Source organism: Myodes glareolus, chromosome 6 (assembly GCF_982192425.1).
Source record: "Myodes glareolus chromosome 6, mMyoGla1.1, whole genome shotgun sequence".
NCBI lineage: Eukaryota > Metazoa > Chordata > Mammalia > Rodentia > Cricetidae > Myodes > Myodes glareolus.
The window spans coordinates 113,503,312-113,529,371 of NC_142031.1; the positions used below are offsets into that span (position 1 = coordinate 113,503,312).

The 26,060-nt window shown below is 45.3% G+C and overlaps 1 long non-coding RNA gene across 1 annotated transcript; it reads left to right on the forward strand.

Annotated features, from left to right (window-relative positions):
• The first annotated feature begins 849 nt into the window (after positions 1-849).
• On the forward strand, positions 850-5,646 carry LOC146894401 (uncharacterized). Its single transcript, XR_015002470.2, has 2 exons — positions 850-987; positions 4,378-5,646. It is a non-coding gene; the product is annotated as an uncharacterized LOC146894401 (long non-coding RNA).
• Positions 5,647-26,060: the final 20,414 nt, after the last annotated feature.

The window sequence follows — 26,060 nt, forward strand, 5'->3', positions numbered from 1 at the left end:
CAAGCTCCTGCTACACCACTGTAGCCAGAAAGGAAAGGTGTCATTTCTCCCACCTGGATCAGCCACAGAATTACTACCCCTCATCTTATTAGTAAAGAATATTCCATGTGGCCCACACTTCCCAGCTCCGGGCCCCACGCGGCAATGCATCATTCATGTGGGACAATGACCAGCCTCCCTTCCTGCCAGCTTTATTCCTACCTTGGTCTTTGGGCAGGCAGACCAGTGCAGAAAGACAGATAGAGGGTGCTTGCGCATCTCCCTTCCTTCTCCGTGACCTTCACGGCTGCAGCCTTCTCCATTAGGGCACTGTGTCTTCAATTTTCAGGCCCCCTCCCCAATACCCATGGCTATAGTTCTGTATCCTAATAACACTGGTTCCTCCTTCAGGCCTGGAGCTAGTCACCGAGTCCCAGGGGGCTCACATCCTAGCCTCTCTAAGTCCCCAACAAACAACCTCAGACTTACTAACATCCAGTAACTACTGTCTTATGCTCCCAAGGCTCAGGAGGACAGGAATTCTGAGAGGGCAGAGGGAGGGGCAAGCTGCCCCTGAGTGGAAGGGGAAGGGGAGTGTGTGTGTGTGTGTGTGTGTGTGTGTGTGTGTGTGTGGCTGGGAGCACATGGAACCATCTTCTCTCACATACGGTCTGGCAGCTGGGCCTGACAGTCAGCCAGAACCCTACATATGGCCTCTTCACAAGCTCCCTGTGTACCAGCTGGCTTGGGTTTCCTCACAGCCTGGTGGCTGAATTCCCAGAGACAGGGCCCCAAGGACAGTACTGCGGGAGTCCAAGTGTATTTATGCTGCAGCGGGCGGAGGGGCGGGGGCAGTCACATGGTGTCCCTTCCACCTTGTCTCCTAGTTCCAGGAAGTCAAGACTGCTCCCCTGGTCAACAATACAGCTAGCACCCCAGGGTCTCGAGCCTCCTCTGATTACTTGCCTACAGCTTGGCGGTTCTGCAGCTGCTGGGGATACCGAAGGGGTGAGTTTCTGACATTTCTACTTCTAGACAGGTGAGTTTGCCTGAAGAAAAGATTTCCCTAGCTCTGTGAGGACAGGTGTTTGATGGCAGAGGCGTAGCTGCAAATGCCAGGCCAGTGCTGATCCCAGAGCAAGGAGGCCAGAGAAAACCCATTGCCTTCTGGCTTGTCTGTGGATGGTAATATTGGGGACACCATGTCAGCACCCCTTCAGCAGAGGATAGGACTAAAGGCAGTGTGTATACCTCCCCCCTCTTTTTTTTAATAAGGAGGATAATTGGTGCACAGTTCCATGAGGCCAAAGGGCTACAGCTAGCAAGGCCCTTCTTGCTGGCAGGGTCCTGCGGGGCATCCTATGCACAACAAGGCAGAACGTGCTTGTGAGTTCTGATCTCTCATCTGCTTTTAACCCATTTTTTTCTTTTCTCTTCCTCTTTTTATAGGAATGCAATGTTTTACCTGCCTTTTAACTGTTCTTTCTAATGTTGTTGTGCACCAGGCAGTGGTGGTGCACACCTTTAATCCCAGCACTCAGGAGGCAGAGGCAGGTGGATCTCTGTGAGTTCCCAGGACAGCTAGGACTACATAGTGAGATCCTATTCAGAAAAACAAACAAACAAACAAAAGTTGTTTTGCAATGTTTTAATACAATAGAAATGATAAACTTAGGATATGGGGTATCTATCAATGATATCTCCTTTCGTCATCTTTAAATTCAAGTTGAGGGGCTGGAGAGATGGCTCAGAGGTTAAGAGCGCTGACTGCTCTTCCAGAGGTCCTGAGTTCAATTCCCAGCAACCACATGGTGGCTCACAACCATCTGTAATGAGATCTGATGCCCTCTTCTGGCCTGCAGGCATACATGCAAGCAGAACACTACATGTAATAAATAAATTTAAAAACAAAATAAAAAAAAATTCAACTTGAGATTAATAGACCTGAAGCAGAGGCTGAGTCAGCAGAGCTGATTCTGACGTGGAGGCTGCTGGGGACACAGAACCTTTAGCTCTTACAGAAGGCAAAGCTTGACCCAGGGAAATGAGGAGACTTAGCAGAAACAGTGAATTGGCTTTGGGGGGTGTTTCTTTCTTTCTTTCTTTTTTTCTTGCACTGTCAGGAACTGATGGATTGCTTGAACACGGAGCTGGAGTTTGAGATAATTGTGGGCCTCCTCACATGAGTGCCTACTCAGCTTACGTACAGGAAAAGGATGCCTCATTTATTATTACTTAATTACTAGAGGAACTGATGATCGCCTTGTGTGTGTGTGTGCACACTTGTGTGTTTGAGTGTGTGTGTACATGTATGCATTTATATATCGAGGACAGAGATAGACCTAGGATATTATTCCTTACCTGCTAACCACCCTGGGCTATTTGTTTTGTTTTTTGTTTTTCTGAGACAGACTCTCACTGGCCAGGAGCTGGCTCGTGAGCCTAGTAGATCTGCCTGTCTGCTGGCCCCTGTTACCTAGAGGATGAACCTATGCAGTACCCTAGCCAGCCCAGGGTCCCATTGCTGCTACACAGGCGCGAAAGTCCCTTTAAAAGACAAGGTCTGCCCAACCCAGCTCTCTTTCCACTGTTCTTCTGAAGAGGCCAGCAGGTTTTCCTCTCCCCCTCCCCTTTACCCTTCTCTCTATAAACTCCGCACTCAAGCTCTGCCTGCATGGTGTATTTGTCTCCCGCCTGCAGCCCTCACCCACCGAGGTCCTAACTTGGCCAGGAGTCATAACAGTCTCTGCCTCCCTACTTGTTAGGATTGCAGGTGGACACCTTTCTCATGTGCCTTCAGAATTCAAGTCTCCATGCTTATGTGACAAGCACCAAACAGGCAGAGTTTTTACCCAAAAATCTTGTCCTCCCATCCATTTTTCTCATATAATTTCATTTTAATGTGTCTAGGATATGATTATTCTCACGATACCTCTAAGCAACAAAAATGTACATAAATTAAAATTTCGGGTAAGGAATCCTATGATCACATATCTACTGAAAAGTTGCCTATGAACTGAGTTATCACTATTATTAATGAGTACATTGTTAAAGCAATGCAGGACTGCAAGAGGGCTCAAGTGATAAGGGTGCTTGCCATCAAGCCTAACAACGTGAGTTCGATCCCAGGGACCCATACGGTAGAAGAGCACTGACCCCTACAAGTTGTTCTCTCCCCTTTACATGTACACACACACACACACACGTACACACACACACACACACACACACACACACACACACAAGATAAATAAAGGAAAATAGAATAATATCTATGTGAAAATCTTCGCTAAGCAATTGTTAAGTGTAAGAAGTAACATTTTATTAGAAACACTTCTCTCTCTTGGTTTTTCAAGACAGGGTTTTTCTGTGTAACAGTCCTAACTGTCCTGGAACTAGCTAGCTCTTGTAGATCAGGTTGGCCTCGCACTCTTGGAGATCCACCTGCCTCTGCCTCCTGTTTGCTGAGATTAAAGGCGTGTGCCACCACCACCTGGCTTAGAAACACTTCTCTTGATGAGATAAATAAGGTTTTGTATTTTTCAACCAGTTTATGTATCTATGTGCTGGAATATTATGTATTATTCATTTGTTCCATTTTTGAACTGTATTTATTTAACACATTCCCAAGTATTGAAAGCACCCTTTTTTTCTTAAAAGATTTGTTTATTATGTATACAGTGTTCTGTCTGTAGGCCAGAAAGGAAGAGGGCACCAGATCTCATTATGGATGGTTGTGAGCCACCATGTAGTTGCTGGGAATTGAACTCAGGACCTGTGGAAGAGCAGCCAGTGCTCTTAACCACTGAGTCATCTCTCCAGTTCCCGAAGACACCCTTTTATGTGTTCATTTAACTCTCCTGTTACATTCAACATTTCTCATAATCAATGTATAACAGCTTATGAAAACCAAATACAAATGTGGTATCCTACACTGTCCATAAATGACTTTCTGGACTAATGCTACCCTCAAATCCTGCACATAAGAAAGAACATCAGAAGCAGTTTGGGGAAACAGTACCCTACCAACCCAGCCCATCAAGCTAGAGACTGGAACTCACTCTGTCACTCTGTAGACCAGGCTGGCCTTGAACTCACAGAGATCCGCCTGTCTCTGCCTCCCAAGTGCTGGCATTAAAGGCATGCAACACAACCACCTGGCATTTTTTTTATTTTTACCTTTATGTATTTACTTTTATGTATATTGGTGCTTTGCTTTCGTGTATGTCTATGAGAGGGCACCATAACCTCTAGAACTGGAGTAATAGGCAGTTGTGAGCTGCCATGTGGGTGCTGGGAATTGAACCTGGGTCCTCTAGAAGAGCAGCCAATGCTCTTTACCATTGAGCCATCTTCCCAGCCCCAAGGTTTTGCTTTTTAAAGAGTACTCTCCGACAGGTCAATCATGTTCCAGTGGATGTCCCAAACCTAGGAGTATACAGTCAGCACAAGTCACTCTCGGTGGTTTATAGAAGGTGAAGAAGGAAGAGGAGGAAGATGATGATGATGATGATGATGAAGAAGATGATAAAGATGATGATGAAGAAGAAGATGATGATGATGATGATGACGACAACGACACCAGGACTGGAGAGATGGCTCAGCTGCCAAGAGTTCTTGCTGCTCTTGCAGAGGACCTGGGTACAGTTCTGGGACCTACATGGTGACTCACAAATCCAGTAACTCTAGTTCCAGGGAACCTGATGCACACAACTAGACTCTGGGAGCACCAGTCACAAGCTCAGTCCACATACATCCGTGCAGGCCAAACACTCAAGCACATAAAATCTACCCAAGTTATTGGACCAAAGCCTGGGATCATGTCAGAGATTCAAAACCAGGGTACAACATTTGAGGGCTGTGAGTTTCTGGAAATGATTCCCCTTTGAGTCATCACATGTGAGCCTGTCCAGGGCCTTCTAGAAAGAACTCTGACAACAGGAGCCATGACCCAACCTCCCGGCTGTGTTTCCTGGGAGTCAGAACACTGTTCCTCATTTCTCAGCCTTTGCTAGGAAGGATGCTGGGGATCATGGACTCTTTTTGTTTGTTTGTTTGTTTTTGTTTTTCGAGACAGGGTTTCTCTGTAGCTTTGGAGCCTGTCCTGGAACTAGCTCTTGTAGACCAGGTTGGCCTCGAACTCACAGAGATCCGCCTGCCTCTGCCTTCCGAGAGCTGGGATTAAAGGCGTGCGCCACCACCGCCCGGATGGATCATGGACTCTTGATCAGTCAGACCAACTCTCTCTCCTGGCCTATGCCTCTATCCATCACTTCTGCTTCCTCTCAGCAAAGTTTCTTGAGTCCCTCGCTGTGCTGGCTGGTCTTATGTCAACTTGACACAAGCTAGAGTTATCTGAAAGGAGGGAACCTCCAATTGAGAAAATGCCTCTTTAAGATTGAGCTGTGGGCATTTTCTTAATTAATGATTGATGGGGAAGCTCCCAGCCCATTGAAGGTGGTGCCATCCCTAGGATAGTGGTCCTGGGTTCTATGAGAAAGCAGGCTGAACAAACCATGAGGAACAAGCCAGTAAGCAGCACCCCTCTGTGGTTTCTGCATCAACTCTTGCCTCCAGGTTCTACCCGTGTTTGAGTTTCTGTCCTGACTTCCTTCCGTGATGAACAGTGATACAGAAATGTAAGCCAAATAAACCCTTTCCTCCCCAGCTTGCTTTTTGGTTATGGTGTTTTGTTGTAGCAATAGAAACCATAACTAAGACACTCGCTCTCTGGCTTACCAATTTGGCCGGACTGTCTAGCCAGCAATCTTCCAGAGACCCGGCTGTGCCTGCCTCCCCAGGGCTAAGAGCACAAGTGTGTGCCACCAATTAGAAATGGGGGTGGGTGAGTGTTGCTCTGTTTCTGTTTTTTCCTGAGTTCTGAAGACTGAGCTCAGATCCCCTGGCTTGCACCGCAAGTTACCAACTAAGCCATCTGTCCAGAGTACCATGCTCTTTGGTTGTCTTTCTTAGGTCTCCCTATGAAATCTTAGTTGTCCTGGAACTCATGATGCACAACAGGCTGACCATGAACTCCAGAGATCCACCTATCTCATCCCCCACCGAGAGCTGGGATTAAAGGTGGGCACCACCGTGCCCTCCTCTCCTCCAGCACTGTTACAGCTGGTGAGACGGGCCTTATCCAAAGGTGGCAGCTGTGACAACAGGGACAGGGACGGCCACAGTGGGGTCTTGCAGCAGGGAGAGGAGGACTCAACTCCGGTTTGAGACAGGACAAGCGGGAGGGATGGTGAAGGAGCAGACAGAACTCAGTGGATGAGAAGTGGCCAAGGAAATTTGAGGGGGTTTTTGAACTGACCCAGACAGGATTCTGGAATGGATGGGTAATGAGATACTGGGGTGGCCATATCCCAAGGGTTTCAGGGGTTCACTAAGCTGATCTAAGTCTTCTTGCTCTCAGTAGATTCTACAAGGACTGAAAAAGAAGCCCAAAGTTGCTGAGGTTCAGAAATGTTCAGGAGACAGGATGTTCTGTCACAGAAAGTTCTGGAGAAAGGATGGAATCCTCGTCAAAGATTAGTGTGAGAGTCGGCTTTCGTTATCAACTTGACACAATCTACAGTCATCTAAGAACCGTGTCTCAGGGACAGTCTCCTTGGAGTTGGACTGTCAGGGACTTAAGCTAACCGATGTGAGAAGACTCAGCTCATTCCCTAGGCAGGCAGTACTGAACGGTGTCAGAGTTGGGGGACTGAGCTAAGCAGGCAAGCAAAGGTGCACACTTTTATTTCTTCCTGCTCATTCCTGTGGATGTGATGTGACCAACTGTTTGAAGTTCCTGCCTTGACTTCCCCTGGGTGACAGCCAGTAACCTAGAATTGTAAGTCGAAGAGCTCCTTCCTCTCCTGTGAAGTCTTTCGGTTAGGTTCCTGTTCTCAGAGTCATGGACGTGAAAGTAGGCCAATGAGTAAAACTAAAAGCCCACCAGACTGAGAACATGACCTCATGAGAACGAGAAGACTGCTCGATCAGCTTAGTGAACCCCTGAAACCCTTGGGATATGGCCACCCCAGTATCTCATCACCCAGCCCACTCCGGAACCCATCTGGTCAGTTCAAAGGCCCCTCGTGTTTCCTTGGCCACTTCTCATCCACTGAGTTCTGTCTGCTCCTTCACCATCCCTCCCGCTTGTCCTGTCTCAAACCGGAGTTGAGTCCTCCTCTCCCTGCTGCAAGACCCCACTGTGGCCGTCCCTGTCGCTGTTGTTACAGCTGCCACCTTTGGATAAGGCCCGTCTCACCAGCTGTAACAGTGCTGGAGGAGAGGAGGGCATGGTGGTGCCCACCTTTAATCCCAGCTCTCGGTGGGAGCTGAGATAGGTGGACCTCTGGAGTTCACGGCCAGCCCGTTACACGTAATGAGTTCCAACAAACCTCCCCCAAGCTCCAACTTCCAGGATGGCCCATAATTCTCTTTTATAAACAGGAAAATCAAGACTGGACTTTACTTCTTAAGGCTATTTCCTCTTCTATATAAAATTAACTTTTTATACAGCCTAACCCAGTCTGACAGAATCAACTCCCGAAGGAGACAGACAGACAGAACACTCTGCCACTTTTCATTTTTTTTTTTTTTTTTTTTTTTTTTTTAGCAAAAATCAACCTCCAGGATTGAAGTGGGCTGCTTTACAGAGGACAGGTGAAGTAATATGATGTTAGGCTCTCTTGACTCGTTTTGGGGGGCCCACCACACTGCCCGGAAATGCATCACACACAAGGCTTATTCTCTATTATAAACGTCCGGCGTTAGCTCGGCTTGTTTCTTGCCCGCTTTTCTTAATTTCTATTATCCCGTCTACCCTTTGGCCTCTATGTTTTCCCCATTCCCTTACTTCTTTAAATCTTACTCTTACTCCGTGGTTTGCTGTGTAGCTGGGTGCCTGGCACCTGGTGTCCTCCTCCTTCTTGGGCTACTACTCTGACCTTTCTTCCAGTTTTCTCCTCCTATCTAGTCTCTCTGCCTGCTGGCCCCACCTATCCTTGCTCCTGCCTCGCTATTGGCCGTTTCAGATCTTTAGGCCATCAGGTATTCTAGACAGGCTACCATCACAGCTTCAGAGTTAAACAAAGGCAACAAAGTAGAGCACTTTAAAAAGCCATGTTCTCTTCTTCCTTAGGTCTCCCTGTAAAGCCTTGGTTGTCCTGGAACTCATTATGTCTACTAGGCTGACCTTGGCCTCCAGAGAGCTACCTACTTCTGCCAGTGTGGGAGGTGGGGACTGGCAGTAGGGAGGTACAACGAAGAGCACTGGCTGCTCTTCCAGAGGACCCAGGTTCAACTGCTAGCAACCATATTGTAGGAGGCTGCTTGTTCCTGGCTGCCTAGACTTGAAGCAGCTTGGCCTCTTAGCTCTAGCTTCTTATTGTCTAGCTCTTAGATCTTAATTTAACCCACTTCCATTATTTTATATTTACCACAAGACTTGTGCCCTACTGGCAAGGTTCCAGGTGGCAGCTCATATCTCTCCCCTGGCAACTTCATGGTGGCTCTCTGACTCTGGCTTCTTTCTCCCAGCATTCAGTTTAGTTTTCCCCGCCTAGCTCTGTTCTGCCATGCTATAGGATCAAAGCAGTTTCTTTATTCATTAACCAATAAAAGCAACACATATACAGAAGGACTTCCCACACCACACCCATATTGTGACTCACAACTGTCTAATACTATCCTCTGGCCTTTATGAATACTCTACCAGGTATGGGTGCACAGACATACATGCAGGCAAAACACTCAGACATGTAAAATAAAATCTTCAGATAAAAAAGAAACACAAATCATCCCAAGAAAGTTCACTTGGCGCCACTAGATATCCACTTTAAAAAGAACCTGTCAGACAGCGTTTATGCCTGTAATCCCAGCACTTGGGAAGCTGAGGCAGGAGGACTGATCTGGGCTCCATTCCAAATTGGGCTGGCCTATCTCAAACAACAGAAACCACAAAATCAGGTCCGTCACAATCCTGGACACTAGGAAGTTCAATGTCAAGTTCCTAGCAGATTCAGTCTGGTGAAGGCTCCTGCAGACTTCACAGATGGCTTCTTCCTGTGTTCTCCCCCCCCAGCCTTGAACTCACAGAGATCTGCCTGCTTCTGCCTCCCAAGTACTGGGATTAAAGGCGTGCACCACCATCACAACCGGGCTCTTGCTGTGTTCTTACAGGGTGGGATTAGAAAAGTGTATATCTCAGGCCTCATTTACACAGGCCATAATTCTATTTTTGAGAGCAGAGCTCTCAGGATCCAAAGGCCCCACCTCCCAACATCATCATCTTGGTTGGGAGTAGACTCAAGACATGAGTTTTCAAGAGGTAGGGTGTAGGAGGCACTAGGTCCCTGTGCTCACAGATAAGCACTAGGGAAACCAGGAATGTTAAATTCCCAGGATTGTCTCTTCAAAGGGAGAGATGTATAACCTGTTTTCTGCCCACCTCTGGAAGCAGAGGTGGTTAATAGCCTGGTGATCTTTACACTTATCGATATGTCTGAGGTCACACTAGATCCTCCCCCAGACCTTTAAGACGTCACATATAGTCAATCTATAGAACCCATATTTATGGAAAGGGTCACAGGTGCTGGTAAAGAGTTTAATGTAGACATGCCTTAAGCTTTGTTGTACACACACAACTGTTAATTATCTATCTCCAGAAAGCCTTTCCCCAAGATGGTGGTGTGCTTCAACAGGCCTGAATAAATTGCCCAGTGTGTGTCAGACTCTCAACATCTGAAATTGGACCCTGGAATCCAATTACCAAGGAGGAGTCGCCCCAAGAAAATACTCTCACACCACAGTTGATGTAAAAGGAAGAGGATTTTAATTCTGTCGTGACAGGGTCACTGAGCATTCAAGCCAAGGACCCCAAATAGCTGGTACAGGTTACTTTTAAAGCAAAAAGCCACAGAAACAAGGGGGGAGTCTGGGGGTTGTCTTTCATCCTAACCATATCTGAGGAATTGCGTCAATATCCCCTGACCAAGGCAGAAGAACTGAGTCAATATTTGTGGATTATCTTGCTCTGATTCCAGGAACTGAGTTCTATTTGAAAAAAAAAAAAAACTCATAGGGGGATGGAAAGTCCCCAACATTTCAGTACTTGTTGGATTCCTGGTTCCGGGTTGGGGGGGGAATGACAGTAATGGTGAGAGACCTCAGAAATGGCCTCAGAGTTCTACAAAACAACACTAAAAACTGAGTCATGCTGAACCAGGTTTCCTTCTTGCCTCACTCTGATTGTCACTCTGCGGGTCCCCGTGTCTGCAGAGCACCCCCAGCTCATCCCACAGTATGGGGAGGAGAAGACACGAACATTCCAGACACAAACATTCCACACGTATCCCTGTTCCATGTCCAAATATGAGCCATGAGGGCTCAAAACTGAGCTGTGGTCCTCTGCAAGAGCACCAAGCACTCTTAACTGCTGTACCAGTGGTACAGATTGTTATTCCTGTGGTCAGATTGTTATTATATGAGCACCACCTTCCCATATCAACCCAGATAAAATGATGCTAAAGGGGGGGGGTTGCTTTTTCCTGCTTGCCTCCACTATTTGTTAGCAAATTCTTCTACCTTATTGCTTCTTCTGCTGCTGTGGCATTCCTTCACTGAAATCAGAACCTAATTTATTTGGCTTCTAGTATAGCCTGAAGGTCAGCAGCTCTCTAGGAATTCACGTAGCCTGCAGTACCAGATTGGGACTGCCAAGGTACCCAGCATAATGGACGGAACAATTAATGGATTTTCAGCCTCATCATTGTAAGGCAGTCCAGGTTAGATTACCCAGATAAGACAGATAAGATCATGGAAGCTAGCTGAGCAATGGTGGCACATGCCTTTAATCCCAACACTTGGGAGGCAGAGGCAGAAGGATCTCTGTGAGTTCAAGGCCAGCCTGGTGTACAAGAGCTAGTTTCAGGCTTCAAAGCCACAGAGAAACCCTGTTTCGGGGGATGAAAAAAAACAGAGAGAGAGAGGATAGAGAGAAATCATAGAAGCCGGTCTGACAAATGCCCTTTTAATAGATATTCTTCTGTTTGTTCTTCTAGAGAACCCTGACCAGTAAACAGGAAAAGGATCAAAAGTATGACCAATGTTTACAAACAGCAAGGAAATACAATTAAAACCACAACATAGCACCACTGCCTGCTCATAAGGATGGCTGGAATAAAACACAAACACCTTTAATCCCAGCATTCAGGAGACGGAGGTGGGTGGATCTCTGTGAGTTTGAGACCAGCCTGATCTACAAGAGCTAGTTCCAGGACAGGCTCCAAAGCTACAGAGAAACCCTGTCTTAAAAAACACAAAAAAACAAAAAAAAAAGAAAGAAAAAAAATAAACTAGTACATTTTACCTTGCACATCGGAATACAGAATGGGAAGTTGCCATGGACAAGGGTGTAGCAGTTCAAAAGATTAATGTGGGAATGTGAGGCTGGGGAGATGACTCAGTTGGTAAGAGTACTTTCTCTGAAAGCAATAGAACCCAAGTTTGAATGCCCAGCATTCACATAAAAGCCTGGCATGGCCACACTTGCCTGTAACCTAAGCATGAGTGATGGAGGTGAAGACAGGTGGATGCCAGGATGTACTGGGAGTTATGGTGGTTGGACGCTTAAAAGACATCCCACACTAGCTCAGAAATAAGAAATAGATAGACATTTATTAAGGGGTAAACTCACAAATCAGAATTCTCCGCTTGACCAGTTGAATCACGTGACCCAAAGGAGCAGTCGACCAGGCTCAGAGCAAGGGCAATGAGAGAGAAGGGGCACAGGCACGCTCGGCTTCCCCAGAAACAGTAAGAGAGGCCACACCCCCTATAGGCAGGTTAATACAAGCTGTAATACTTCCTACAGCACCTCCCCTTTTTCTTAAAATAAGAGAGTTCTAAGACTAATACAAAATCATATACAATAAGAACAAATATCCTATTCTAACTAGCTTAAGTCTTGTATAATAAATAACTTGGCCAAGTCATGAGAGGAAAGTAACTACACTTATTTAGTCTTCAACCCCAACGAAGATCTGAGAAGGGAAATAATGTTACTTGAGTGGCAACAAGCAAAAGAGATTATAAAGAGATACCCTACTTGCTTTTTAGATAACCAAACACCGCTACCTGCAGGAACCAACCCAAAGGGTACTCAAAAGAATGAAATCTGACAGATGGATGTGTTCCACTTTGCAGAATTTGGAAAATTACTGTACATCTCTTTTCAGATGTCCTAATTTACCACAATTTCAAACATTTGGCACTTTGATATCTCATTGCTTGGAAATCACTTCCCCTACCCAAGATTCATCATTGTAGTCAAACGTCTCAACATTCATATGCTGAATCTATCCATCCATAGGTGCTGATCTAGACCTTAAAGGCCCAATTATCTTTTTGCATTCTAAGTTTGCATTCTCAAAAGCCAGAGATTCAAGAATTATTTGTCTAGCTCTGGGTCTGTTACTCCTACTTGTACAGCCTTAATTAATCTCTGTAAAAAGTCAGTAAAGGGTTCTCTCTGTCCCTGCCTAACCCTGGTATATGATTCAATCCTATTTCCTGATACCTGGATCTTGTCCCAAGCATTCAAGGTTGCATTGTGGCATAGGGACAAGATTTCTTCATCGTATAGAGCTTGGACCTGTGGGTCAGCAAACGGGCCTTCTTGAACCTCTTGACCTGCATAAGTTTCTAGTGATTTCACTAAGGTATCAATTTTCTGGTCCTCATTCTGCACCTGTGATTCCAAGGTTTTAATGTCCCCCCCTTAAAGATAACATGTCCTCCTTGAACTTTTCTTGGATATCATGTAGATTGCCATCCTGGAGGTGCATTCTGTCTGTTAACTTATCAAACCTTTATGATAACTTCTGAACATCAAATTCAACAGTATGAACCCTTTCAGGTAACTTCCTAGTGCCATTAGATATGGAGTCAATTTTGCCTTGTTAGACCCTAAGTTCGGGGTCTAGTTACTTGGGTGGGCTAGCCCCGCGACTAAATGACCAGTCCAGGAGATGCAATAGCAAGAGGTTTTTATTGAGCGTCTGCACAAATGGGCTCCCAACTGTCTTAGCGAAGTTGAGAGCCCCAAAAAGCTAGCATTTGGGGTTTATATAGAGCCAAACCATAGAATTATCATAAGCATATTTGACTAACAAAGATTGGTCTAACCAAGGACACAAAGGGGCTTTTCATGAGCTCATTTCCTAATGGGGGGTGTATTTTTCTTTTCTCGGAAAAACCACAGCCATATCTGAAAGAAGACCACAGGATATACTCTGACCATATCTGAAAGTCCCATCTGTTCTTCAGATGGTTAGAAGTTCCTGGTTCCCACCGGCCCTAAATTAATTTCTTCATTCCCCCATTTCTTTTTGTCATAATTTTAATCTTAAAACTTAGGATTCCTCTCATTGTTTCAGGGCCTGGTGTTGTTGGGTGAGAACCAAAGCCTATGTGATGGATAGCCTCTCCTTGATGAACTGCAAAAGCCGGCTGAAGATACAGAGTCCAAGGGTAAGTATAATAAAGACAATTATGGTGGATATTAGGGCAGTCATCCAGGGGGATTTATCAAACCAACTTTGTGCTTCCCAATACTTCTTGCGTTCGTCAAGCCTCTTCCTCAGTTTGGCCATTGAGTCTCGAACTATACCTGTATGATCTACATAAAAACAACACTCTTCTCCTAATGCAGCACATAACCCCTTCTCTTTTAGGGATAGCATATCAAGTCTTCTCCTATTTTGCAGGACTACCTCTGATGGGGAGGTTAGGGATTTTTCTAACATAGTGACTGACTGTCCTGTGGCCTTTAAGTCAGTATCAATGGCCATCTGGAGTTCGTCTATCTGTTGTCCTCCCTGTATCATTGTGGCCATTCCATTTCTAACACCGGCAGCTACTCCCAGTCCCAGCATTTCCGCCAGTGTCAGAGACACTGGTTCTCTCTTTGACCTGGTGCGTCCCTCATATTTTTCTTCGAGGGTCGCACTGGGGTAATACAGAATTCTGGGCATAACCTGGACCATGACACAGTAGTCACCTGAGTTGTTCAACACTTGTGCTGAGATACAAGGGGTTAATCCTGTGCTGCATGCCCACCATGTGCCCTTTTCTGGATACAGATAGTATGCCCCAGAGGATAGGAAATGTGTCTTATTACAGAGAGTCTGGTGACTATCAGGTACTGCCCCTATACAGGTCCCCTGGCCTCTGACTTGGGGCAAGGTTAGATGGTGTATAATGGGTTGAGTGCATAAGGAGGCATTAGTGGTATTAGTAAAATTCCCCAAGACTGCTAGTCCTTCATAATAAGGGGGATTGGTAGCTAAGCATAGCCAGCAAGTGTCAGTAGCATCTGGGTTGGTGTGGTTAAGGGCAGAGAAGGCCCCATTGACCAGATTTAAGAGTCTATCCTCTGTGTGAGGAGCTGGGGTTGTTAGGGGCTGCCCTAAGGTATGAGCAATGATATTTCTCTGCTGCACCAGAGAAAGCACCGGTGGGCTTTCTTTCTTTCGAGAACTTCCTTGTTCAGATAGCACAGAGTCTGGTCCTACTGATTGGGTAGGGGGGCTTTCAATCTTGAGCCTGATCTTGAGGATAACACCTTTGTCTCGTCCTGGGATATGCCATCTGAGGCCCCAAGTTTTCCCAGCCAGCCAAGGAGTATAGTCTGTCTTATGCTGACTATTAAAGGTAATATTTAGGGGTAACGACAAGGGTTGTTGTTGTCCTCGCCACCCATTTTGATGGAAACAGGTATGCCCACCGGCGGCAGGTTTAGTATAGTTCCTGCGGACTGTAATCAGGTCCCAGGATGAGGAGGGGTTCCAATAGGCATCCCCAGTGGTTTCACACCCCCACTGGCTGCAAAAGTACTCTTCATATCCCCCACATCTATATGCTGTGGCCCGATCTCTACCGTCTTGGGGGCATACATAAAAATCCGATTGAGCTAGCCTGCATCTGGCTGTAGGGCTACTGCACCCAGGAGCGGTCATTTGTTGGGGACGGGATTCTGCATATCTCTTTAGGCTGTGGGGATCTTCAGTGGGAATGTCCCAATTGTCCAGACCAGCTGCCAATTGGCAGAAGTCGGGGGTAAGTGTAGGCCACCATGTACCTGGGGTGTGTAAGCCTGTGGTAGACCAGACAACCTCTCCTGTCTGAGAGGAGATCTGCCAGGTGAGCTGCTTAGGGGCATGAGGGCTATCTCCCCCGGTCTCACAGACTAAAGGCATTAAGAATGGGAGTAGGAACATAAGGTTTAAGCAGCTTGCATAAGTCTTAGGGGGTTTGGAGTGTGTTGGAGTCTCCATGTGTCGGCGTCCTTCGTTTTCTGGGGTGGGGCTGGCTTCACACGTGAGGCGTGGACCCAAGCAGCGATGTTGTCAACTTTCAGTGCCGTGGGGGTGGTTAAAAGCACGGTGTAGGGTCCCTTCCAGCAAGGCTCCAAGATTGGTGTCTTCTGATGTAAATGGAGTCCCCAATTTTGAAGGGGTGTGGGCAGGCCGCAGGTCCCTTTCCACGATACGCAGCAGCTAGGGGTCTCCAGATCTGCTCCTGAACAGCCTGAAGTGCTTGTAGGTGGGCCTGCAGGGTTGGGGTATTTGCATAAGCAGAAATATCAGAATCAAAAATAAAGTGGCAGGGGGAGGTCCTCCATAGAGGATCTCAAACAGGGTGAGGCCATGTTGTGCAGGAATATTTCCTGCCCTGAAGAGGGCCATGGGTAGGAGGTGAACCCAGTCTTTAGTGCCAGTCTCCATTGCTAATTTAGTTAAGGTTTCTTTCATGGTTCTATTCATTCTTTCTACCTGTCCTGAACTCTGGGGTCTATATGCACAATGTAATTTCCAATCAATCCCCAGTAACTTGGCCACCAGCTGACTTACCTGGGAGACAAAAGTAGGTCCGATGTTGGACTCTATTACCTTAGGTAGCCCAAACCAGGGAGAAATTCTTCCAATATCTTCTTGACCACCACCTGGGCGGTCTCCTTTTTGGTTGGGAAGTTTCAACCCATCCCAAAAAGGTGTGTATGAACACTAAAAGATATTTGTTACCATACCTGCCAGGTTTTATCTCTGTGAAATCTATTTCCTAGTAAGTGCCTGGCTGGTGTCCCCTTGGCCTGATGTCTTCAGGCAGTTTGAGTCTACCAGCATTGACCTTGGCACATGGGATGCAGTTATCAAGTTTCCTGTATCATGGAACCAACATAAGGTATATAGAAGAGCTCCTCTTGCAATAGTAAGGTAGCCATCTTTTTCTTTCCCAAATGAGTCAGTTTATGTAGGTAAGTCATTAGATTCTTGGCATCCCTTTGGGGTAGCATCAGTTCATTTTGATTTCTCCATCCCTTTGTCTCAGGATCGTAATTGGCACCCAACTGTTGAATAATGTCCAAGTCCATATCAGAGTAATTGAGCTGAGGGGGTTTAGGTTGGGGGCTGTCAGTATCAGCTTGCAGGGGCAGTACCGGGGTACCCAAAGCCGCTTTCCTGGCTGTTTTGTCTGCCAGGCAATTTCCTTTGGCAATGGGCCCTTCACCTTTTTGATGGCCTGGACAATGTATTATACTCAGTCTCTTTGGGAGGAACAATGCCTGCAGGAAGGCCAGAGTCTCTGCCTTATTATTAATTTCTTTCCCCGAGATGTTGTAATCCCCTTCTGCAAGCAGTAGCAAAAGCATAGCGGCTATCGGTATAAATGTTGGCTTTCTTACTGCCACCTTCTTCAGTGCCTGGGTGAGGGCAATAAGTTCAGCTCGCTGGGCAGATGTTCCTGGGGTTAATGCACTGGCCCCAATGACGGTTGTCCCATCCACCACTGCTGCCCCTGCCTTCTGCTCGCCATCCAGGAGAAAACTGCTCCCATGGTGAACCAGGTGACGTCTGCATCTGGCAGGAGTTGGTCAGAAAGGTCTCTGCGGGTCCCATGCACCTCCGCCAGTATCTGCTGGCAGTCATAAGGTGTGTTCTCCTCTGAGTCTGGGTCAGGGAGGAGTGTGACTGTGTTGAGAGACTGCTGGCCCGAATCGTACCTTTTCGGGGTTAAGAAGCATGGACTGATAATGAGTCATTCGAGCATTAGAGAGCCAGCGGTCTGGGGGCTGGTAGACAATCCCTTATTAGAATGGCTATCGCTGCTATCATCTGGAGGCAAGGTGGCCACCTGGCTGCCACACTGTTCAGCTTCTTTGAGAGGTATGCCACCGGCCTCTTCCAGGGCCCTAGTCTCTGAGACAGAACCCCTTTTGCTACTCCTTGGTGCTCATTAATGTACAGCTTGACAGTTTGGTTATGTCTGGAAGACCCAAGGCAGGGGCCGTCAATAGGGCTTTCTTAATTTGATCAAAAGCCCCCTGTTGTTCTTCCTCCCATTCAAAATGGGATCCTTGCTTAGTCAAGGGGTATAATAGGTTGGCCATTTCAGCAAATCCTGGTATCCACAGTCTGTAGAACCCAGCACTCTCCAGAAATTCCCACATTTGGCGAGGATTCTTAGGCGGGGATATTAAAGACACTGTCTGTTTTCTTGCCTCTGTCAACCAACGCTGGCCATCCTCTAGTAAACAGCCAAGATAAGTAACTCTCGGTTGGCAAATCTGAGCTTTCTTGGCCGAGTCTCTATACCCCAATGTCCCCAGTTTCTCTAATAGAGCCCCACTACCTTGCTTACAGTCTTGTTCAGTTGTGGCGACCAATAGCAGATCATCTACATACTGCAGGAGTATCAAGTTAGGATGTTGTACTCAAAATCCAGCCAGGTCCTGATGTAAGGCTTCATCAAAGAGGGTGGGGAGTTCTTAAACCCCTGTGGCAACCTGGCCCAGGTTAACTGCCCCGACAGTCCGGATTCCGGGTCTTTCCATTCAAAGGCAAGCAGGGCTGGCTCTGAGGGCTCAATTTCAGGCAGAAAAAAAATATCGTTTAAATCAAGCACTTGTATACCAGGTATGTGAGGGTGGCAGAGTGCTTAAAAGGTTGTATGGGTTGAGTATAGTAGGGTGAATATCTTCTGTCCTCTGGTTAACTTCTTGGAGGTCCTGTACAGGCCTGTAGTCCCCGGTGCCAGGTTTCTTTACTGACAATAACGGAGTGTTCCTTGGTAAGCGGCAAGGTCTTAAAATGTCCAATTTAAGAAGCCGCTGTATGTGGGGTCGGATCCCTTTAAATGCTTCCTCAGACATAGGATATTGTTTGACTGAGACTGGGGTGGCAGTTGGCTTAAGGTTAATAACGATGGGCGGTTGGTTTGTAGCCAGCCCTACTTCCGTTTCTGCCCAAGCCTGTGGGTACTTCTCAAGCCATTTTTAACTGTCAGGCTTGGTGACTCAGGTGAGTTTTCTAAAAATTATTTGTCCTCCAGTCTCATAGTCAGGATGTGGAGGGGGGCCCTGTTGGGCCCAGTGACGTAAGCTCCCTTTTTCATGGAATTGGATTTGGGCTCCCAGTTTGGAAAGGAGGTCTCTTCCGAATAGGGGGTATAGACAGTCCAGTACATGACATGAAAGAATGAGTCACTTTGCCAATGACTAGATGGACCTTGCATTCGGTGGTCCATTGGTATAGTTTTCCACCCGTGGTCCCTTCTACCCATGAGATCTTGCCGCTCATGGGACCTCCTGATTTTGTCAATACCGAATGTTGGGCTCCTGTATCAACCAAAAAGTTCACGGGCTGCCCCCTGATCTTAAGGGTTATCTGGGACTCAGGGCAGGGGCTCCAGGCCCTGACTGTTCTAATCTTCGAGGGAGAAGGTCTGAGTGGGTTGTTTCTTCTGGTCTCTCGGCCTCTTTGGGCAGTCCTTGACCCAATGACCCTTTCCTTACAGTAGGCACATTGGTCCCAATCTACCCTAGGCCGTCTCCAGATTCCCAGGTCCCTATCCTATCTCCCTGTCTCTGGTCTAGCCTGCACTACGGTGACCAGGATTCTGCTTAGCTCCTTAGATCATTTTTTATCCCGTTTCTCCTCTTTCTCATCTTGTTCTTTGCAGAACCTTTCCTCCCTTTCTTCCTGTAGTTTCCTAAGTCTCTCTTCTTTCTATTCTGGTGTTTCCCACTTATTGAAAATCTTCTTCCTTCATAAAATCTTGGAGCGTACCATCCTGCAACCCCTCCAGACGTAACTTGGTCCTAATGTCTGGAGCCAACTGCCCTATGAACACCATTATTACCTTGCCTCTACGATCTGGGCTAGAGGGGTCAAAAGGAGTGTACATGCGATATGCCTCCATTAACCTCTCTAGCAAGCCAGCCAGGGTCTCTTCTGCTCCCAGTGTAACTGCTCTTACCTTAGCCAAATTGGTTGGACGCTTGCCAGCACCTCTGAGACCCGCAAGGAGGATCTAGCAATAAAGATGGAGGTGCTCCCTACCGGCAGGTGTGTTGTAGTTACAGTTAAGTCTATTCAGCAGAAAGGCTGCATCAATTTCATTGGGAAGCTGTGTAGGTGCTCCGTTTGGACCTGACACCTTTTTACGCGCTTCCAGGATGACTCTCTGCCTCTCTTCCGTAGTGAGGAGTGTCTGTAAATGTTGCTGACAATCATCCCAAGTGGGTTGATGGATCAGTAAGACTCTATTAGCCCAGTAAGGGCTTGGGGGTCCTTAGAAAAAGGAGGATTGTGGGTTTTTTAATTGTAGAGGTCTGACGCAGAGAATGGCCAATATTGCATTTGGCCACCCCGGATCGAAGGGGAAAAAGCTGGGATGACCAGGGGCCTTCCCCAGTTTCATCCATCTGCTCCCTTCAGAACCGGAGGTGGGTGGCCATGGGGAATGGCTGCAACAGCCCTGCGCCCGCCTCGGCTGGTGGTGTCAGGGGAAACCTAGTGCCATTTTCTTCCTTAATGATAGACTATGGAGAAGAAAACTGAAACCTAGTAACCAATAAATTGAGGTACCTCCATAGTCATATAGGCCCTCCATTGTGGTAGCAAAGAAGGCAGTAAAAGTTCCATTAGAAACAAAATCTGCCATATTACCTGTTCTCTAGCAGATGGTGCTGTTTCCAAGTTGCGACTAGAACCAATGCAGTGGGACTAAACTGTCCCGCGCTACCGTCTCGCCCGCAAGAACTACGCGGGACACTAGGATCCTTCTGCAGAAAAGCTTTTAATGCTTCTTGAGAGAGAGAGCATAAGCTAACATGGCGGAGACCTAGAACGAGGGGAACCCAGCCCTTATAAAGGAAACAGTCCTCACTTTGGACGTGTCACTCTTGGATTGGTCCGCTGCCCATTATCCCAGATGAGGCCTCGGAAGTAGGCAGGGACAGTAGTGGAAAATTACCGAGCACATGTGCCTTACCTTGTTCACCTGGCGGTGAAACCGGGTGCTAGTGCCATCTTGTGGTGGAGAATGTGGTTGTGGTCCTCCACACTAAACCAGCTACCTAGGACACAAAGAGAACAAGCTTCACCAGGAGCAGAAGCCAGGAGCAAACCCAGTCCCAGAGTCAACAAACTACACCAGAACAGGTACAGGAGAGTAACCGCTGAGCAAGTGAGATAGAGCCTGCTGAGAGTCTGAACATGAATCTGGGACCCTCAAGGATGTAGACCTAAGCCAACACCCCAGTGGGTCTGGGCAAGAATCTAGGACCTCTCAGGAACTAGGCCTGAGCCAGGACCTCTGTCAGCCTCGGCATGAGTGAACCTGGGTTCTCTGAGGGAATAGGCAGGAACCAGAGATCTTGTTGGGACCAGGTAGGAGTTTGGGACCTCAGAGAGAGTAGGCCTGAGCCAGGTCCTCTGTGGGTTCGGGCATTGGTCTGGGACATCAAAGGGAATATGCAGGAACCTGGAACCCCTGCGGGTCTGAGTGCAAGTCTGGGCCCTCGGAGAAAGTAAGCCGGTCCTCTGGTTCAGACACACCTGAGCCTGGGACCTCCTAGGCAGTAGACTGGAACCAGAAACCTGTCCAGGTCCAACTCAAACCCAGGCACTTCTGCAGGAGGGAATCCAGACCAGGATTTACAGATATAGGTCAAAGTCAGTAACCTAGACCAAAGTTGCCCGGAGGCAAGGAACTCTACCTTGGGCAACAAATTCCACAGGAGTGGAACTGAACAAGACTTCTAGGGCAGAGAGGGCCTCAGGAAACACTGGGAGCAGAAGCCAGGAGCAATTCCTGGGAACCAACCCAGTCCCTGTACACTGGCGGATCAGGACTGAGTCAGCGATCTCCACGAGAACAGGTCCAACTCTAAGCCAGGGACTTCTGCAGAGGGGATCCAGACCAGGCAGAAACAGATCAAAGCCAGCAGCCTAGGCCAAAGTAGGCCTGAGACAGCAAACTCCAAGGGAGCAGAGCAAAGCACAGGGGCACTCAGCTATGTCCAGGAACAGGAGTAACCAACACAGTAACTAGAACTGTGACACTGACTGTACCACGAGAACAACCCTCTGAGCTTTGGATTCACTGGCACCTAGAAGATTATTCAACAGAATCTCAGACAGTCCCAACCACACCTATTATAGGAAAGGATGAGTAGAAAAGGTAAGATCACATGCTACACCACAAAGGGTAACAAAACACCAGTAAAACCTAAAGATCCTACAACAGCAAGACCTGAACAACCAAATATGGACAAAAAGAAGAAAATAACTTAAAAAATAACCTCAAGAGAATTTGGAAATTCTTAAAGATGAAATGAGAAATTCCCTTAAAGAAACGGAGGGAAGAAATGAACAAAAAATTGGAAGATATCAGCAAATCACTTAAAGAAAACCAAGAAAAATAAATCAAACATATAAAAGAATCTATTCAGGACTTGAAAACTGAGATAGAAAAAAATAAAGAAAACACAAGCCTGGGCTGGAGAGATAGCTCAGTGGTTAAGAGCACTGCCTGCTCTTCCAAAGGTCCTGAGTTCAATTCCCAGCAACCAGATGGTGGCTCCCAACCATCTGTAATGAGATCTGGTGCCCTCTTCTGGCCTTCAGGCACACACAGAAGTGTATACTAAATAAATAAATGAATATTTTTTAAAAAAAGAAAGAAAACACAAGCCGAAGGAATTATAGAAACAGAAATCATGAGGAAAAGATCAGGAACCACAAAAGCAAGCATGACCAGCAGAATACAAGAAATGGAAGAGAGAATCTCAAGCGCTGAAGATATGCTAAAGGAAATAGACTCATCAGTTAAAGAAAACATTAAATCTAACAAAAACTTAAACCAAAATATCCATGAAATATGAGACACTATAAAAGGCCAAATCCTAGAATAATAGGTATAGAAGGAGAAGTTCAACTCAAAGGCACAGAAAATTTACTTAACAAAATAATAGAAGAAAACTTTCCCTACCTAAAGAAAGATATGCCTATGAAGATACAAGAAGTTTACAGAACACCAAATGACTGGATTCAAAAAAAGTCCTCTTGCTACATAATAATCAAAACACTAAACATACAGAGTAAATAAAAAAATATTAAGAGCTGAAAAGGACAAGTAACATACAAAGGCAGACCTATCAGAATTACACATGACTTCTCAGTGGAGACAATAAAAGCCAGAAGGTCATGGTCAAGCATCATGCAGACATTAAGAGTCCACGGATGCCAGTCCAGACTACTGTACCCAGCAAAACTGTCAATAACCACAGAAGGACAAAATAAGATATTCCACGACAAATTTAGATTTCACCAATACCTAGCCACAAACCTAGCCCTACACAAAATACTAGAAGGAAAAGTCCAACCCAAGGAAGATGGCTACACCAACAAAAACACAGACAATAGATCTCATTACAGCAAATCCCAAAGAAGAAAAAAATGCACAAATTAACATTACCAACAATGAAAACTAAATTAACAGGAGATAGCAACCATTGGTCATTAATATCCCTTAATGTAAATGGACTCAACTCACCTATAAAAAGGCACAGGCTAACAGATTGGATATGAAAACAGAATCCATCCTTCTTTGACATACAAGAAAAACACATCTCAACCTCAAAGACAGACATCGTCTCAGAGTAAAGGGTTGGGGAAAAAAAATATACCAATCAAATGGACCTAAGAAACAAGCAGGTGTAGCTATCCTAATATCTAACAAAACAGACGTCAAGCTAAAATCAGTCAAAAAAGACAAAGAAGGGGAGGGCTGGAGAGATGGCTCAGAGGTTAAGAGCACTGACTGCTCTTCCAGAGGTCCTGAGTTCAATTCCCAGCAACCACATGGTGGTTCACAACCATCTGTAATGAGATCTAGTGCCCTCTTCTGGCCTGCAAGTATACATTCAAGCAGAACACTGTATATGTAATAAATAAATAAATAAATCTTAAAAGAAAAAGAGAGACAAAGAAGGTCATTTCACATTAGTCACAGGAAAAATCCATCAAGAGGAAATTTCAATACTGAACCTCTGTGCCCCAAATACAAAGGCACCCTCATATGTAAAAGAAACACTTCTAAAGCTTAAGTCATATATCAAACCCCATACACTAACAGTGGGAGACTTTGACACTCCCCTTTCACCACTGGAAAAGTCAATCAGACAAAAAATGAACAGAGAAATAAGAGAACTAACATATGTTATAACTCAAATGGACTTAACAGACATCTATAGAATATTCCAACCAAACAGAAAAGAATATACCTTCTTCTCAGCACCTCAAGGAACCTTCTCAAAAATTGAACACATACTCAGTAACAAAACAAACCTTAACAAATACAAAAAAAATTGGAATAACCTAATGTACCTTATCAGATCACGATGGTCTAAAACTAGAAGTCAATAGCAATACTAATTCCAGAAAACCCACAAACACATGGAAATTAAACAATGCTCACCTGAATCATCAATGGGTCAAGGAAGAAATAAAGGGGGAAATTAAAGACTTACTAAAATTCAATGAAAATGACCACACAACATACACAAATTTATGGGACACATTGAAAGAAGTGTTAAGAGGCAAGTTCATAGCACTAAATGTCTACATAAAGATACTGGAAAAATCCCACACTAGTGAACTAACAGAATATTTGAAAACTTTAGAACAAAAAGAAGCAAACTCACCTAAGAGAACTAGAAGGCAGGAAATAATCAAATTGAGAACTGAAATCAACAAAATAGAAACAAAGAAAACAATACAAAGAATCAATGAGACAAAGAGTCGGTTCTTTGGTTCTTCTAGAAAATCAACAAAATAGACAAACCTTTATCCAAACTAACTAAAAGGCAGAGAGAGAATATCCAAATTAACAATCAGAAATGAAAAAGGGGACATAACAACAGACAGGGAGGAAATACAGAGGATCATCAGATCAGATTTTGAAAACCTGTATTCTACAAAAATGGAAAACTTCAAGGAAACGGATAGCTTTCTGGATAAATATCACTTACCAAAATTAAATCAAGACCAGATAAACAAATTAAACAGACCTATAACTGCTGAAGAAATAGAAACAGTCATCAAAAGTCTCCCAACCAAAAAAAGCCCAGGACCAGATGGTTTCAGCTTAGAATTCTACAAGACTTTCAAAAAAGAACTAATACCAATACTCCTCAAATTATTCCACACAATAGAAACAGGGAACTTTGCCAAACTCTTTTTATGAGGCTACAATTACCCTAATACCCAACCACAGAAAGACATTACTAAGAAAGAGAATGACAGACACAATCTCACTCATGAACATTGATGCAAAATACTAAATAAAATACTAGCAAATCGAATCCAAGAACACATCAGAACCATCATCCACCATGATCAAGTTGGCTTCATCCCACAGATGCAGGGATGGTTCAACATATGAAAATCTGTCAAATAAACAGAATAAACAAGCTGAAAAATAAAAACCACACAATCATCTCATTAGATGCCAAAAAAGCAATTGACAAAATACAACATCCCTTCATGACAAAGGTCTTGGAGAGAAAAGGGATACAAGGGATATACCTAAACATAATTAAGGCAATATACAGCAAGATAACAGCCAACATCAAACTAAATGGAGAGAAACTCCCAGCAATTCCACTGAAATCAGGAACAAGACAAGGTTGTCCACTCTCTCCATATCTATTCAATATAGTTCTTGAGGTCCTAGCTAGAGCAATAAGACACCAAAGACAGATCAGGGGATACAAATTGGAAAAGAAGTCAAACTCTCACTGTTTGCTGATGATATGACAGTTTATATAAGTGATCCCAAATATTCTACCAAGGAACTTCTATAACTCATAAACACTTTCAGCAATGTAACAGGATACAAGTTTCACTCAAAAAAAAAAAAGTAGCCTTCCTGTACACAGATGATAAAAGGGCTAGGGATGAAATCAGAGAATCAACTCCCTTCACTATAGCCACAAGTAGCATATAATATCTCGGAGTAACTCTAAACAAACAAGTGGAAGACTTGTATGACAAAAACTTTAACTCTTTGAAGAAAGAAATTGAGGAAGACACCAGAAAGTGGAAAGATCTCCCATGCTCTTGGGTAGGCAGAATTAACATAGTAAAAATGGCAATCTTACCGAAAGCAATCTACAGATTCAAAGCAATGCCCATCAAAATCTCAGTTAAATTCTTCAAAGACCCCTGAAAGAACGGTACTCAACTTCATATGGAAAAGCAAAAACCCAGGATAGTCAAAACAATCCTGTACAATAAAAGAACTTTTGGAGGCATCACAATCCCTGACTTCAAACTCTACTACAGAGTAGTACAGAGTACTACTACTTCAGTACTCTACTACAGTACTGAAAACAGCCTGGTATTGGCATAAGAACAGACAGGAGGACCAATGATTTTTGACAAAGAAGCAAAAACTATCAAATGGAAAAAAGAAAGCATGTTTAACAAGTGGTGCTGGCATAACTGGATATCAACATGTAGAAGAATGAATATAGACCCATATTTATCACCATGCACAAAACTCAAGTCCAAATGGATCAAAGACCTCAACATAAAGCTAGCCACACTGAACCTTATAGAAGAGAAAGTGGGAAGTACACTTGAACGCATTGGCACAGGAAAACACTTCCTAAATATAACCTCAGCAGCACAGACACTGAGAGAAACAATTAATAAATGGGACCTCCTAAAACTGAA